We start from the raw sequence: 7,998 nt of genomic DNA on the forward strand, positions 1-7,998 counted from the left end.
CAGGGGCCTTTTTCATAGTTCCTAGCTCATAGTAACCGGCAATATATTCATATAACAGAATGGAATCTCCATGGAAGATGAGCAAGATCAACCCACAGATCCATATAAAAGAGCCATGGACTCATCCGTTGAGGACCAGCAAGGTCAATCAACCAGATCCATGCCCGGTTTCAGAAAACAACTCTTACTCCTTGTTCCAATATCTTCCACGACGCACGTGTGGGTATCTTCGGCGACCCAGAGCCCGAGCACCGTATGGTCAGCACCCTCTAGGATCCTTCGCAGGTGACCTAGCGCTTCACTCATAGGCCGCTTCCTTGGTCCCTAATCCACCGTACCGGAAGCTCACCATTTAAATCGAACCGAGGCTGGTCAAGACCTCGGCCGACCTTGCTACGCGAGACGTCCTCCATTGACTCTCCGTCAGCAGTTGCAACTTTATCAGTTCGGTCTTTCATGACCTTAATCCTCAAGACGGTCAAAATGCTTCCCCAGCATTCTTGACATAAAACAGTCATTTACAAACAGTCACAAAATACAGTTTCTATAACGAACTCTCGTCTTTCCACATTATCCCTCCTTAGTCCACATTACTTATTCCACATTCCATTCAATGTGTACTCAATCTCATCCATTTCCTCATCTCGACGACACATTAATTCACATACACATTCACATTCATTATTCTACATACATATCCATGTTCGTACGTCCACATCATACATCCAATTTCACATTCATACATACGCATCTACATGCATACATCTATACTACATCCATTCTTACCCTAACACATCCCATATATATCTTATCCCATCAGATACACTCTCTACCTTGTCCCATACACATCTTAACACATCCTAACTCATCTTAACACATTCTATCACATCTCATACACCTCTTATCATATCCTATCACATCTCATACACATCTTTTCACATCTCATACATCTCTTATCACATCCTATCACTTCCCATACGCATCTTATCACATCTTTTCACATCTCATACACCTCTTATCACATCCTATCACTTCCCATACGCATCTTATCGCATATTATCACATCTCATTTAAAAATCAATCTTTTATGCATCTTCCTATGCATAAATTCATTTTAAATAAAAATGACACTTTTGAATTAAAATTCCATCTCTTATGCATCTTCCTATGCATAAACTCAATTTAGATGAGAATTGACACTTTTGAATTAAAAATTCATCTTTTATGCATCTTCCTATGCATAAACTCAATTTGGATGAGAATTGACACTTTTGAATTAAAAATCCATCTTTTACTATACATAAATTCAATTTGGATGAGAATAACACTTTTGAATTGAGATTCCATTCTTTTATGCATCTTCCTATGCATAAATTCAATTTAGATGAGAATGACACTTTGAATTTAAAAATCAATCTTTTATGCGTCTTCTTATGCATAAATTCAATTTGGTAGGAATTACACTTTTAGAATAAAAGAATTTCTCTTATGCATCTAAGTTATGCATAAAATCTATTTTTTTATGATGAAAATCACACTTTTAGTATAAAAAGAATATCTTTTATGCATACCTCTATACATGAAATCCAATATGATAAAAGTAACACTTTTATAATAAAATAATCAACTTTTATGCATACCTCTATGCATGAAATCCAAATATGATAAAAGTAACACTTTTATATTAAAATAATCAACTTTTATGTATACCTCTATGCATGAAATCCAAATATGATAAAAGTCACACTTTTATAGTAAAAAAATCAACTTTTATGCATACCTCTATGCATGAAATCCAATTATGATAAAAGTCACACTTTTATAATAAAATAATCAATTTTTATGGATACCTCTATGCATGAAATCCAAATATGATAAAAGTAACACTTTTATAATAAAATAATCAATTTTTATGCATACCTCTATGCATGAAATCCAAATATGATAAAAGTAACACTTTTATAATAAAATAATCAACTTTTATGCATACCTCTATGTATGAAATCCAAATATGATAAAAGAAACACTTTTATATTAAAATAATCAACTTTTATGCATACCTCTATGCATGAAATCCAAATATGATAAAAGAAACACTTTTATATTAAAATAATCAACTTTTATGCATACCTCTATGCATGAAATCCAAATATGATAAAAGAAACACTTTTATATTAAAATAATAATTCTTTTATGCATACCTCTATGCATGAAATCCAATTATGATAAAAGTCACACTTTTATAATAAAATAATCAACTTTTATGCATACCTCTATGCATGAAATCCAAATATGATAAAAGTAACACTTTTATAATAAAATAATCAACTTTTATGCATACCTTTATGCATGAAATCCAAATATGATAAAAGTAACACTTTTATATTAAAATAATCAACTTTTATGCATACCTCTATGCATGAAATCTAAATATGATAAAAGAAATACTTTTATATTAAAATAATAATTCTTTTATGCATACCTCTTGCATGAAATACTTTTATATTAAAATAATAATTCTTTTATGCATACCTCTTGCATGAAATCCAATTATGATAAAAGTCACACTTTTATAATAAAATAATCAACTTTTATGCATACCTCTATGCATGAAATCCAGATATGATAAAAGTAACACTTTTATAATAAAATAATCAACTTTTATGCATACCTCTATGCATGAAATCCAAATATGATAAAAGTAACACTTTTATATTAAAATAATCAACTTTTATGCATACCTCTATGCATGAAATCCAAATATGATAAAAGAAACACTTTTATATTAAAATAATCAACTTTTATGCATACCTCTATGCAGGAAATCCAAATATGATAAAAGAAACACTTTTATATTAAAATAATCATCAATTAAGCATAACATAAAAATCAATTTCTCCATGATTACAATAAAATTCTTTCAATTAATCTAGGACGATAATTCCTAGAATATGGTAGGAAGTTCTCTTTTCATGCTTTGAATGAAATTATTTTATGTGTAATTTTTATAAAAATTTTGTCATAGCTCTGCTACTATGACTGATAAATCTCAATTTATTTTGAAGGATAAAGCTTATCATTAAGGGAATGATAAGAATGATCCCTAATTGGATCATTAACCTGATAATGGATTGAATCATCAATATTCATGAAATACATAAACTAAAAGCATAGAAAAAAGCCATTAATTTGACCTCAAGCATAGATTAATCTTGGATTAAGGAAAAGCTTTATGAAAAGCTTCATTTGGATTGAGAATGGGTCATGAGTATGACCATTTCTTGAGTGAGAGAGAGAAATTACATAAAAACCATTAGAATTAAGCATAAATAAAAATTTATGTAATTCTTTACTATCATTAATCAATTAACTTCAATAGCATTCATCAATTATGTAATTCTTCACTACCATTCATCAATTAACTTCAATAGCATTCAAAAACCATTCCAATTAAGCTTCTCAAGCTTGAGAGGGGTTGAGAAGAGAGAAGCATTGAGAAATTATAGAAAAGAACAAAATTCACCATTTACCTTACAAATTGCTTGATTCTTTGTTCACAGTAGAGGTCCCCAACCAATCAATTGGTTAAGTATGTTGATGGAGCCAGCAATGGGGATTGAAGAAAGAGGGAAGCTCCAATTTCTTCAATTTGGAGAGAATTTTAGAGAATAGTAGAAATTAGCATTATTTCAGCATAACTCTAGTATAGTAAAATTCTTCTATTTTTTTCAAAGGACTCATGTTCTATTTATAGGAGAGGGAAGCTCTAACCAAAGCTAACTGAATTCTAGAATTTTTCAAATTTAGTTTGGTTGAGTTTGGACTAGATTTGGATCTAGTTTGGTTCCTTTTTGATTCGGTTTGGTTCCATTTTGATTTGGTTTGATTCAAGAGAGAGGAGAGATAAAAATATCACATTATTTTTGAGTTTAAAACTCATTCAAGCATGTGAAATATGCACCTCCTTTAATGGACTCCCCTTCCTTACATATGTGTCAAAATAGAATTATTATACCCAAAATATCTCATATTTTTAATATTGCTCATAGTTTTTTACTAATAAACGTTGTACATTTTCAACTCTTCATCTTATGTGAGCATTTACTCATTTTTGGATATCAAAAATATCTCATATTTTTGATATTACTCATAGTTTCTTACTAATAAACCTTGTACATAGTCAACTCTTCATCTTATGTAAGCATTTACTCATTTTTGGATATCTTCTTTTACAAATTGGATTTATCTCCTCCCTACACATGGATTGATGCTATTGGCCCATAGGAACCTTAATTGGACCATAATCCAAAAATTTCTGAAAATCTAGACCCTTAGACTAAGGTCCTTTATACCTATTTCCAATAAATTCCAATTGCACATTGAAAAGTTCTTTTTGAATTTCTGTTTCAAGGGAACTTATTTTAATAAGATGAGTTATTTTTTTATCCAAAAATATTCATAATCTGAATATTCTCTCTCTAAAATATGTTCTCTCTCTATGTCAAAACAGGTAGAGACGAGATCTCTTATACTTCTGAAGAGGGAATTGATTACAGGGGAATATGTTGGACATTTTGAGAGGCTAGGGAGGAATCTTACAATATTGACTTGATCCCTGGTGCTTATCCTAGTGCTTATCTTGTGAGTATTCCACCTTATAGGATGAGCCAAGCTGAGGAAGATGAGTTGGCTAAACAACTCGAAGATTATTTGAGGATGGGCCAGATCCGTCCAAGTAAATCACCTTGGGGTGCACCTGTGTTGCTTAGGAGAAAGAAGGACAATACCTGGAGAATGTGTATAGATTACAAGAGATTGAACAAGCTGACCATTAAGAACTGTTATCCTCTCCCTAGATCAGATGACCTGATTGATCGGTTAGCAGGAGCGAAATATTTCACAAAGATAGATTTACGTACTGGCTATCACCAGATACGTATTCATGAAAGGCATGTCGAAAGAACCGCCTTTCGGACTAGGTATGGCCATTACGAGTTTCTCGTATTACCTTTTGGGTTAACCAATGCTCCAGCCACTTTCCAGCAACAAATGATGAACGATCTTTTTCGTGAACATTTGGAGAAATTTATGGTGGTGTTCCTGGATGATATTTTGATATAGAGCCGTACTCTTGAGGATCATGTGAGACACCTCACGATTGTCTTATCTATTTTGAGACACAGAATCGACTATATGCTAAGTAAATGTGAGTTCTTTATGAGACCGACATCATTTACTTGGGACACAAGATCACTAGAGATGGATTGACATTGACTATGACCGAGTTCAGAAGGGTTTGGACTGGCCTATACCGCGAACAGTGAAACAACTTCGTTCTTTTCTCGGTTTTGTTGTGTTTCTTCGAAAATCTGTACGGGAGTACTCTCAGCTCACACTACCGATGACCGACTTATTGAAAGGTCGTGGACGTAAGTCCAATCAGCCTATCACTTGGAATAACGATTTGGATATGGCCTTCAGACTTTTGAAAGATAAAGTCAAGGAAGCACCTATCTTAGCATTACCTGATCCTAGTTGGCCTTATGTTCTTGAAACTGATGCCAGTGACTGTTATCGGGGCTGCTTTATTTCAAGATGGTAGACCGGTTGCTTTTGAAAGTAAAAAGCTAGACGACACTCAATCTCGTTGGCCAACCCTTGAGAAAGAGCTTTATGCTGTGATTCATGCTCTCAAGGTTTGGAGACATTATTTATATGGCTCCAAGTTTGTGGTATTGATGACTGACCATCAGTCAATCAAGTATGTGTGTGATGCGGATGATTTGAGAGGAAGGAAAGCTCGTTGGGCTGAGTTAATGCAAGATTTTGATTTTGAGATCTGTTATCGGAAAGGGTCCATGAATAGTGTTGTAGATGCGCTTAGTCAAATTAGAGAAGTGAATACTTTGTCGTTCACCGAGATTTCTACTGACTTATTTCAGTCATTGAGAGGGCTTTGCAGGACTGATAGTTATTTTGGTCCATTTTGGCAGAAGATTCAGGACGGGAGCTCATCGATTGACCAAGACTCAATGATTGAGCAGTCTACCATTCAGGCTGCAGGAGACCAATGGATGATTCGGAATGGTTTACTATTCTGTAATGACAAAATTTGTGTACCACAGATCACAGACATTAGGTCCAAGATTCTTAAGGAGTGTTACGACGCCCCTTCTGCTAGACACCCTGGGGTACATAGGACGCTATCGTTAGTGAAACACACTTTTTATTGGCCGAAGATGAAAGGGTATGTAGAAGATTATGTTCTCAAGTGTCAAATTTGTCAGGCAAATAAAGCTGAACGCTTTAGACAGGCTGGGTTGTTGCATCCTTTGCAAATCCCAGGTAATAAATGGGAAAGTATTTCCATGGATTTTATTGCCGGATTGCCAAGAACACATCAAGGCCACGATTCTATTTGGGTTGTGGTAGATCGCTTGACAAAAATGGTTAGATTTTTACCGACCCGGAAGACTATTACAGCTACGCAATTAGCTCGGCAGTTTATCGAGCAATTGTTTAGACTGTACGGGTTACCGCAGGACATAGTCAGTGATAGGGACTCTAAGTTTACGAGTGATTTTTGAAAACTTGTTTTTGAGAAGTTGGAAACAACTTTGAATTTGAGTTCCTCATATCATCCTCAATCTGATGGCCAAACTGAAAGAGTGAATCAGATTTTGGAGGATATGCTTCGAGCATATGTATCCAAAAGACAGAGTTCATGGGAGGATTATCTTCCTATGTTAGAATTTGCATATAACAGTACTAAGCATACGAGTACAAGGTTTAGTCCTTTCATGCTTATGTATGGTTTTCAACCTAGATCACCTGTTACAGTAGGATTCTCAGGACTTCAACATGATGCAGCACGTAATTTTTTGCAAGATATGCAGGAAATGTTACAAGCTGCAAAGGAATCTATTAGAAGTGCTCAAGACCGAGATAGGTTTTATTCTAATAGGCAAAGTGCGCATGACTCGTTCATGTAACTTGTGCACTCAGCAAGGCCAATTCTATTTTGTAATTGACCCAAGTCTTGACCATGGACTATGGACCATCAACCGTAGCCCTACCATCAGCATCCTGTGGAGCTGCTCCTCATCAAAGTCGCCATTTAGCCTGGCATTGACCGCCTCGCTCCAGCTCACCCTTCAAGTGGAGGCTCCACACCCAATCATGCAGCCGGCCTTCGAATTGCCTATAGGCTACTGCTTTACAGCTACGATGAAAGCTTTTGGAATGGCAAACTTTAGCTCAAACGAGTGCTACAGGCAGCTTGTGGATTTTCTGACGCTGTTGGCTAAAGATGGAGTTCAAAAGGTCTAGTTCGATGCTATTTGCATCAACCAGCAGGACGAGGCGGAGAAGAAGAGGGGCACACTATGGAAAAAGCCACTCACGGCCTTGGCAAAGGATACAAGGTTTGGCCAGTTTAGGAGTTTTCTGGCCGTTTTTTCTTAAAGGAAGAGGTTCCACGATGGTTCACCCATGTATGGACGCTGCAGGAGTTTGTTCTCCCGTTCGTAGAAATTTATCTTTGTAATGGGCGGACTCACCTACTTGCACCCTACCTCCAGCAACACCGCTCCAAAGCTGTACACGTCCTTCTCGTCGGTAGCCCTCCTTGTGCCGTGGCATTTTGGCACCATGTACCCGATCGTTCTGACAACCAATGTCGATGCTGGATGCGACTAATTATGGTTACCTTTGCAAAGAACTCCTTCTCCCTTGCACAGACTTCCAAGTGATGCACTCGACTGCAACCTTGCTTCCATGCTGGATGCAATTGATTATGGTCATCGATGGCCTCGTCCCAAAAAAAAAACCTTATCCGAGTTGTATAAATAGCTTGCGTTCAGCTGCTAAGCCAGGTCAGCTACACAGAGTTGGGTTAAAACAACACGTTGTCCTCGCTGATAAGGGATTGCAGCTGAGACGTTCCTAACGGCCTGTAATCGAAGCTAAGTGAGAGGTTGGGCACACAAAGTATTGATT

General features: G+C 35.8%; 1 protein-coding gene across 3 annotated transcripts in view; it reads right to left on the reverse strand.

Moving 5' to 3' along the window:
• The window catches only part of LOC147625254 (uncharacterized), a 37,430-nt gene extending 29,432 nt beyond the window's left edge, over positions 1-7,998 (reverse strand). For 2 of the 3 annotated variants that reach the window (XM_086818547.1, XM_086818546.1), the window contains exon 1: positions 7,709-7,994. The gene's annotated coding sequence lies outside the window, so the exon portion shown is untranslated. Of the gene's footprint in view, positions 1-7,708 lie in introns of all 3 variants that reach the window. The other variant, XM_086818543.1, reaches the window with a different exon arrangement.

Source organism: Cibotium barometz, chromosome 24, assembly GCF_041138505.1.
Source record: "Cibotium barometz isolate CiBa-2024 chromosome 24, ASM4113850v1, whole genome shotgun sequence".
In the NCBI taxonomy this organism is placed as follows: domain Eukaryota; kingdom Viridiplantae; phylum Streptophyta; class Polypodiopsida; order Cyatheales; family Cibotiaceae; genus Cibotium; species Cibotium barometz.